Source organism: Poecilia reticulata, unplaced genomic scaffold, assembly GCF_000633615.1.
Source record: "Poecilia reticulata strain Guanapo unplaced genomic scaffold, Guppy_female_1.0+MT scaffold_278, whole genome shotgun sequence".
Classification (NCBI taxonomy): Eukaryota; Metazoa; Chordata; class Actinopteri; order Cyprinodontiformes; family Poeciliidae; genus Poecilia; species Poecilia reticulata.
The window spans coordinates 76721-85614 of NW_007615057.1; the positions used below are offsets into that span (position 1 = coordinate 76721).

General features: G+C 43.0%; 1 long non-coding RNA gene across 1 annotated transcript in view; it reads right to left on the reverse strand.

Annotated features, from left to right (window-relative positions):
* Positions 1 to 6112, reverse strand: part of LOC103460716 (uncharacterized) — a 24243-nt gene extending 18131 nt beyond the window's left edge. Inside the window, exon 1 of the long non-coding RNA XR_001776310.1 lies at positions 5742 to 6112. This is a non-coding gene — a long non-coding RNA (uncharacterized LOC103460716). The remainder of the gene's footprint in view (positions 1 to 5741) is intronic.
* Between the last annotated feature and the right edge of the window lie 2782 nt (positions 6113 to 8894).

Sequence of the window (8894 nt, forward strand, 5' to 3'; positions counted from 1 at the left end):
TTGTTTTGGAGCGATATGGGGGGATGGTGAACTCTAGATGACCTAAAAAATAATGTTTAATATCTCAGAAACCAAAACTGCACAAACGAAAATTTTAATGGCACAAACCTGCAAAAACGGAGCACAAACCATTCAGACTATTTGCTGGATTTTTTGACGTGGGTGGGGTGTCAGCTTCACACAGCTCAGGAAGCTGACGCAGGGGGAACCGTATCTGATAGGGAAACGCGGATTGACGCAACACCGGCTTGCATCTCCGCTTGTACAGTTCAGTCATGGCACCACTGTACTCGCCGCGCTGTTTCACAACCTCTGGACTGTAGTCATCATAGAAGCGGATCCTATGCCCCTGATAAGACAGTGCGCCCCTCTTGCGGGCTTTGCGGATAATCAGGTCTTTCTCTTGGAATCTATGGAAGCGCAGGATGACAGGGTGAGGACGGGATCCCAGGGCGGGTTTGGGGGCGAGGGTGCAGTGCGCTCGATCTATCTCAGGAGAGGAAGGGAGCGTATCTTTACCGAAGACTTCAGTCAAAAACTGAGAAAAACAAGGATAGCCAACATATCTGATGTGTATTGATGATGGCACTCATCAAAATTTAATGTTTGTTACTGGTTTTCTCAATTGTAGATTGTTTTTTTATGACTATATTTTTGTGATTTTCTGATGTAAATCTCTTTGAACTGCATTGTTGCTGAAAAGTGCTACACAAATAAACTTGATTAATAGTCTGAAATGGAGCCAGCAAGAAGAAAATGTGACATCTGGGAATACTTTGAGATGATCGCTCACAATAAAATTCTTCTTAACAGTTTCCCAATTTCTCACCTTTTGCAAAGTTCCACTATTATTTGTAGTTTGATTAGCAAATATATATCAGTCTTTCACAGCAGAAATGGATTTAATTCTGTTGCAGGACTAAAATTCAACATGTAGCCAAATATAATTAAAAATCCAAGAAAAAGCGAATGCCCCAACAGGCACTGCACTCCCAAGACACTAAAACATCAAATGTCTTTATTGTCAAGTCAGTCTATGATCTAAAAAAAACCCCAACACAACCACTGACGTTCAACATAAACCAGGATTAGACAAATAATTTTAATAATTAAAATATGACAATTAAATGATTTCATTGATTCTCCTGTTACTAAACATGAGTTTGATGAAAACTTTGTGACAATATTGCATTTACTAATTTTTGGAAGTATGATCCAACTGAGTGACAAGGCTGTTACAGTTTCACCAGCAGGTGTCACTAGTGAGTCCTGAATGAAGCATCGAGTAAAGAACCTTTTTGCAAAGCAAAGGGCTGGAAAGCTTCATTGTTTCATGAGGCTTCATTTGCCCATCACTACTACAATGTACAAGCAGTTGTAAATGCGCAGGCAGCCAACCTCACCTGTACTCGGCATACAGACAGCCCAACACGGAAGCGCGGCGCGCGACGTGTCAACAGCAAACAAGTGTCAGTCCGCAGCTCACCTCAGCTTTTATACTGAGCACCCTCTGGAGCTATTGCTCACTTGCAATCACCCTGTCAGCAGGTGCAGCCTCCACCTTCTTCCTGCCACTCTAAGATATAACTGAAAATTGAGAAATAGCTCCTACAGGTATTGTTGTTATTACTGCAGATACATAACCACCTGCAGGCTTCAAAGTGTGCTTCCATTTCAGTCAAAGACGAGTTATGCGCCTGTCATCTCAACGTTGGAGGCTGGGGGCGGGGGGGTTCTTTACCCTCAATAAAGGCACGGCCTCCCACGAAGTAGGCTTTTTTCCCCCCATTCTTCCTAGCATCAGCTACCAATGGCCACAGAAGTTGTCTTTTCTCGCGGTCGGACTTGCAGAGATCTTCGGTGAAGCGGAGCTTGTTGTGCAGAAATTGCCATTTTATAAAATTTTTTGCCGCTTTCCAGACAGCATCATGCAGCCGGCGGGACAGGAACCTGATGAAGATGATGATGATCGGTCTAGAAGTGCTGCGATCCTTCGTCATGCGACCCAGGCGGTGGGCGACATCTATGAAGGACACCAGCGTGTTCTTTTCCTCCGAAATTGTAGCCTGGCAGATTTTAACAGCAACCAGACAAGGATCTTCATTATCCCTCTTGCTGTGTCCACAAAGCTTAAGGTTCCAGCGCCTGGAATAAGCCTCCATTTCAGCAACTCGGTTAATGAGATGAGTGGTACGAGAGTCAGAGTCGGAAATGTTCTTTCTGATTAGATCAATATTCTCTTTCAACTCTTTAACTCAGCCGTGTTGGTGTTGATTTTTTTCTCCAGCATCTTGATCCGGTTCCCCAACTTCAATTCCAGACCATCAGCTCTCTCGTTGATAAGCTTGGAACGCGTTTTGTCACCATTTAGCTTTTCAGATATTCTATCTTTTTTTGGAGCAGGCGAGTCCCGAAGGGTGAGCAGTAGAGGAGGGAAACTTTCATCTTCAAGGTTGCTCCAGTGTTCAGTATAATCATGACACCCTTCCATTAAGGCATTTATGTTATTATTAATGCTCCAGACCCAGACCTGCAGCCATGGGCGGTTCTAGGTGGGGGCTAACAGGGTACCAAAGAAGTTATACTAAGTAAATGTCTTATGTTAATACTCAGTGGTGGATCGATTTTTTTAACCTTCACAATTTTACTTTAACAACAAATTAAAAATTATCGTGCTGCAATTTTAGCTGCTGTATGGAGATAGGATCACACTTTCCATCTGCAACCTGGATCTCTGGAGACGCAAGTGGGTCTTTAGCTCACTTATTATATCAAATGATGAAATATTGCTCTGTTTTTTTTATGTTTCATTCTTTTTCAAGTGTTGCCATGGAAAAATACTGACTATCCCGGTCTCTGTGGTAAATCTGGTCTAGAACCAGCCTCCAAACCTAACTCCTTATTTCTATAAATATTTTGGTAATACTCTGTAAAATATCAGAATGTTCACATAACTTTTATACTTTTAGTTGTTTGAGGACATATTTAGAATATTAAATCAGGTGTTATGATCAGTTACTCAGTGGTTTAACAAATACTTTTTACACTTGCTTAATTAAACGTATTTAAAGTATACTACTCTGATTGGAGTACAGTTTTGGGGTACTCTATAACCGACCTCTATGCATGAATGATTGCTCTATGGATCACTTTTTAAAGACAAAAAACACTGGCATAAAATATTATCTATCACTGCAGCGGCCATCCCACCCCGTGAGAGTCGGGCGACGCGCCGTGGTGGGCGTCCCTTATTTTGATTTCTGAAAGGTGGCAACCCTAGCTGGGGTCCATATGGTTATGTGTATTTGTTATATGTTGCATTGTGATCACTGTTATGAGTAGAGTGTTATGGGGTAGGATTCTGAAAAAGGACTTTAATATTCTTCTGAACACTATGGGAAAATTTTAAATGAAGTTATTTCTCAGTGGTCCAATTCCATCGCCTCAATGCGGAGACGAAAAACATTCCATGCTGGATATGATAAACAAATGGCTGATTAAAGCTCTGCCAGCTCAGTGACCTTCATCAATAACCTCTGGATCTATTGGCAGCACTTTCACCTCTTTGGAAGAGGCAGACGCAATCTTAATAAAAATGGGATAAAGCTGCTCACTGCAAACCTTTTTTATTGTATCAACAAGAACAACAATGTGACCATCGCTTCAGAAGAACAGGATGTCTGACTAGGATGGAATCCTCCACTTATCAGAAACAAACTATTCTAAAACAAACTGATAAAACATCGACTGTGGACAGAGCAACTGGTTGCCCTCCCCTTTTCCCCCTCCCTTATTATAATCAGTCGGTCTTGTAACGTTTTTAGCAATCATGAGTCAACAATGACGGGGGCAGCCTACTATATATAATCTACTGGCGCATCATTCTATGTAATTTTACATACATTATACTCAACAGGAGAGGCCCCACCTTCTCCAGCTCTCATTAGACATGATAAAGGTTTGGATCCCTAAAGTCATATTCTTCCTCCTATTTGGCCCCCCTCTAGGCCCGGGCCGGGGGCCCGCCGCCCCCCCCAGGCCCTCTACAGCTCCGCCCCTGAGATTACACTTTACAAGGGGTCAGATTAGACTCTAATCATTAGAGTAATGCGTTGATGACGCCATTGTTTGACATTTCTGCTCAAGCTATTTACGGATCTGTCAGGTTTCCGATATGCGTCTCCCCCCAATGATAAACTTGTTTCTACGTCCTTGGTCATACCTCTAAGCCAGTGGTCCCCAAAGTGTGTCCTAGTGGCCCGGCATCCTGCATGTTTTAGTTCTCTCCCTGGTGGTAATAACAACCTTTTCAGCTTGTCAATGTTCTTCTTAGGTCTTCTAATGAGCCGTCATTTGATCCAGGTGCGTTGAATCAGGGAGAGAATTAAAACATGCAGGATGCCGGCCCTCCAGGACCCACTTTGGGGACCACTGCTCTAAGCTATTATAGGCAAACAAATGTTTCATTAAAAACAATAATGTATGAATTTTGTTTCGCATTCACCAGTAGCATAGCATACCTATGGATAATTAAAAAGCTGCCTGATGTTACGCAGTGCCCCGATTATTGAACACATTTAATTTACCCTCAGTGATTAAATGAGTCCCATGTCACTTTCCTGTTGACCCAAAAAACAGCACTTCATCCTCACTCTGTGCTTAATGTGTGTGTCAGAGAGATATTTTTGGTGCAATGAGTTCTCATTGAGCACATTTAAACTGTCCCCGCTCTGATGGGCTTAACACCCTTTCAAGTACTGGTGAATGTGTGTTAGATGTGGATGGAAAACAATCATCAGTTTATCTGCACAGTAAACATGAGATTCTGACAGAACTACTGTCTGGACTGTTTGATCCATTTGCAACGTGTCTTCTGGCATTTCAGACTAGCTCCTCAGGAAAGATGACCACTTTTTTCAGGTGTAAAAACACAGATTCGAAATGACAACATAGTTGACAACATTTAAAACATTAGGGGTTTAAATAAAGACTTCAACAGATAAAGAAAAGCAGATTCAATGACAACAGTTTGAGTGATGGATCTTTAGAAAGATTTCAATGTTACCTTTTGGATATGACAAATTGCTCATATCTAGAAGATTTTAAATTTTTTAAAGAAGTCCCCCGAAGCAATTTTTTTAGATAAATAGATATAAAACAGAGAGACAAATGCTGCTGCCCCAGCAGATGACAGCAGAACAGATGATGCTCTCAACAACAAACTTATAGAAGAAGATCTGCAGCATCTAGGTGCAAACCTTGAATGATCTCCCTCAGGAAGTACAATTTACTCTGTCCTTTAGGTGGCTTCACTAATGCATGTCCAGTCCAGTCTGTTGACCAGATGAACACCAAGGTATTTATATTTATCAGCCACCTTCACTTCTTCTCCCATAATGGAAATAGGGTTTGATTGAAGCCTATTTCAATCAAACAATCATCCCCTTTGTTTTGTTTGCATTCAAGTTGAGATGATTGTTCCCACACCATGACACAAAGTGGTTCACCAGCTCTCTGTACTCGGTTTCTTAAAAAATAAATAAATAGAAATACAACCTAAAAAATACAACCCGACCTGGACTGAGTCCATAGACATGTCTGAGCTACATCCAATCCGACTGATTAACTTTAATTAGAGGCTCAAGCCTCTAATTAAAGCCTGAAATAAACCCAATATTTTTTATTGGGACCTGCCTTGCACTATTATTCTTCACCTAAAATAAACTGCCGCTTTCTTTTACCTTTAACGTGGCCCGAACTGCAGCGTGCACCCTCACAATATATATCAAAATGTGCAGCTCGATCTCATGAAGTGTACTATTTCGTCTGTTGGCATTTCAAGTAACCATGGCGACGTTATTAGGAAAAATAAGCCAAAATCAAATCAAGACAAAATCAGAAGCTTTGTCCGAATTCAAGGTCTGCATCCTTCGAAGGATCGGTCTGCATAGACCGGGTTCTTCCAAGGCCGTGAATAAACTAAGACCGGAAGAGAAAAGCTGTGAATTCGGACAGGTCTACCCTTCACCAACTGTCCCCGCCGCCACCTCAGCATAACTCATGTTGCCTAGCAACTGTGACAGCATGAAGCAGAGAGCAGCGAAGGAAAAAAAACAACAAAGCTGAAGTTTGCTTTTTAGTCTTTAAAAATAAGGGCGTCCCTTATTTTTATTTCTGAAATGTGGCAACCCTACAGCACTGCCAAAACATATGCACAAAAATCCTCAATAAAACATAAAATATTTGAAAAATCAGACACCAGACAAGTGAATAGCAGCAACATCATCAACCGGTGTAACGCTGAACTGATGCGGTGAAGCTACCAGTAGCAGGTGCGCAGAGCTGTGCCAATAAGCTAACAAACACTGAGGAGAGGAAGAGCTGCCATCAATGCAGTTGCAGCCAGACATGTTTTAATGTTTCACAATACATTTTTTGGGTGCAGTGTGTGATGGGAAGCGGCCGAGGAAGGGGGCCCTGGCGGTCCGATCCTCAACTGCAGAAGCTGGTGACATGGAATGTCACCTCTCTGGTGGGGAAGGAACCGGAGCTAGTGTGTGAGGTTGAGAGGTTCCAGCTAGAAATAGTCAGTCTCACCTCGACACATGGCTCTGGTTCTGGAACCAGTCTCCTTGAGAGGGGCTGGACGTACTTCCACTCTGGAGTTTGTAACAGTCGTAATTGTGTAGTATCTCTTTAAGACATTCTAGTATCTCAGATGACGTCATGTATGCGTCGCTGTTTCTTTTTAGAGAACGTCTGAGAAACCTGCTACAGTTGGATGCTGTAACAGTCGTTACAAATTGTTACAATAACGGGACTGAGACGGACATATAACTCTCTTACTTTGGTGACATTACGGGTTGCTTTGAACTCTGCTTATTTCATGTGTGAATGTGTAGCAGCCGTTCAACCGGGCTTGTAAGGTTGGTGAAGAGCGTTTTATTAAAGGACAACACTGTGGAATTCCCAGTACCAGTGTAGTTGTGAGTTTCTAACCGTCCAGTCGCGTCTACCGCCTCCTCTCCTCCCTTAAACACAACCTGAAGCGTTACAAGTTGCCCGCAGTGAGAGGCGCCAGGCAGGAGTGGGCATACTTGTTTCCCCCCATCTCGGTGCCTGTACGTTGGGGTTTACCCCGGTCAACAAGAGGGTAGCCTCCCTCCGCCTACGGGTGGGGGGGACAAGTTCTGACTGTTTTTTGTGCTTACGGGCTGAACAGCAGTTCAGATTACCCACCCTCCTTGGAGTCTTTAGAGGGAGTACTGGAGAGTGCCCCTCCTGGGGACTCCCTTGTTCTGCTGGGGGACTTCAACCCTCATGTGGGCAATGACAGTGAGACCTGGAGGGCCGTGGTTGGGAGGAACGTCCCCCACCCCCCCGATCTGAACTCGAGCGGTGTTCTGTTATTGGACTTCTGTGCTCGCCATGGATTGTCCATCACGAACACCATGTTCAGGCATAAGGGTGTCCATATGTGCACTTGGCACCAGGAAACCCTACGCCGCAGTTCAATGATTGACTTTGTCATCGTTTTGTTGGATCTGTGGTCGTATGTCTTGGACACTCGGGTGAAGAGAGGTGCGGAGCTGTCCACTGACCACTACCTGGAAGTGAGTTGGCTCTGGTCGGGGGGGGGGGGGGATGCCGGTCAGACCTGGCAGGCCCAAACGTGTTGTTAGGGTCTGCTTGGAACGTCTGACAGAGTCTCCTGTAAGACGGAGCTTTAACTCCCACCTCCACCAGAACTTTGAACACATTCGGGGGAGGTGCGGGACATTGAATCTGAGTAGATCATGTTCCATGCCTCCATTGTCGAGGCGACTTATCAGAGCTGTGGCCGCAAGCAAGGGCGTAGGAACGAGTGTCATTGGGGGGGACGCATATTGGAAACCTGACAGATCATTAAATAGCTTGAGCAGAAATGTCAAACAAATATGCCATCAACACATCAGTAATGCGTTACTCTAATCTGACCCTTGTTTCATTATCAAGCAGTGGTGGAGAAAGTACTCAAAAAATGTACTTAAGTAAAAGTAAAAAAGTACTGGCTTTTAAAAATACTTAAGTATTAAAAGTAAAAGTACTTGCTGAATAATACCTAATCCCTAATACAATATCATTAAGTGAACCGATCGTATTTCATTTTAATACATTAGAAATGTGCCAGTTTAATGAACAATGCCACAGATAAAGCATGCTTTATTGCGTTTACTCTGTAACATAGTTTAGACTTAGATATGTGATTCTATGCAACATAATTTCAGGGATGGAAACATCTTGTCTCCTGTCCTAACATAACATGAACTTCACTTTTTTTGCCAGTAGTGGCATTTATTTTTTAAAGAAATCCAACAKAAAGGGGATGGAAAGAAGGTGGGTGGGGGAGGACAGGCAACCAAGGAGCCACRTAGCAGAGTTGTAGTCAAGACCACCTACCCAAGACCAAGTCAAGACCAGCACCCAGCGCTACGTGACAAAAAAAAATTACGTTTGACCTATAAAAATTACTTCTCAAATTGATCTTAAAGATCCACATTCCCATAAACACCTAGATATTAACTACATAGAGCTGAAATAAATGTAATCAGTAAAGAAGAATCGGATCGTTCCTGAATGTCATATCACTATATTGCACTTTGGTCACAGCGTTGTCCCATATCTGCGACACCTCAGTCATCACCTCCACACAATAATTCAGCGCATGAGTGACAACTTTTTTTCATCGCAGATGCAAAATATGTGTCTCAGTCAGTACAGCTAGCTTTGCTAGCAACACGTCCACAGATCTTACCTTTATTTAAGCTTTCCTTCCAAGTGACGCTAAAAGTTGGACGAAGTCCCACCGTCTGTGAAAGCGAAGCGCTGCTGATTTTACATGTCGCCATATCTAT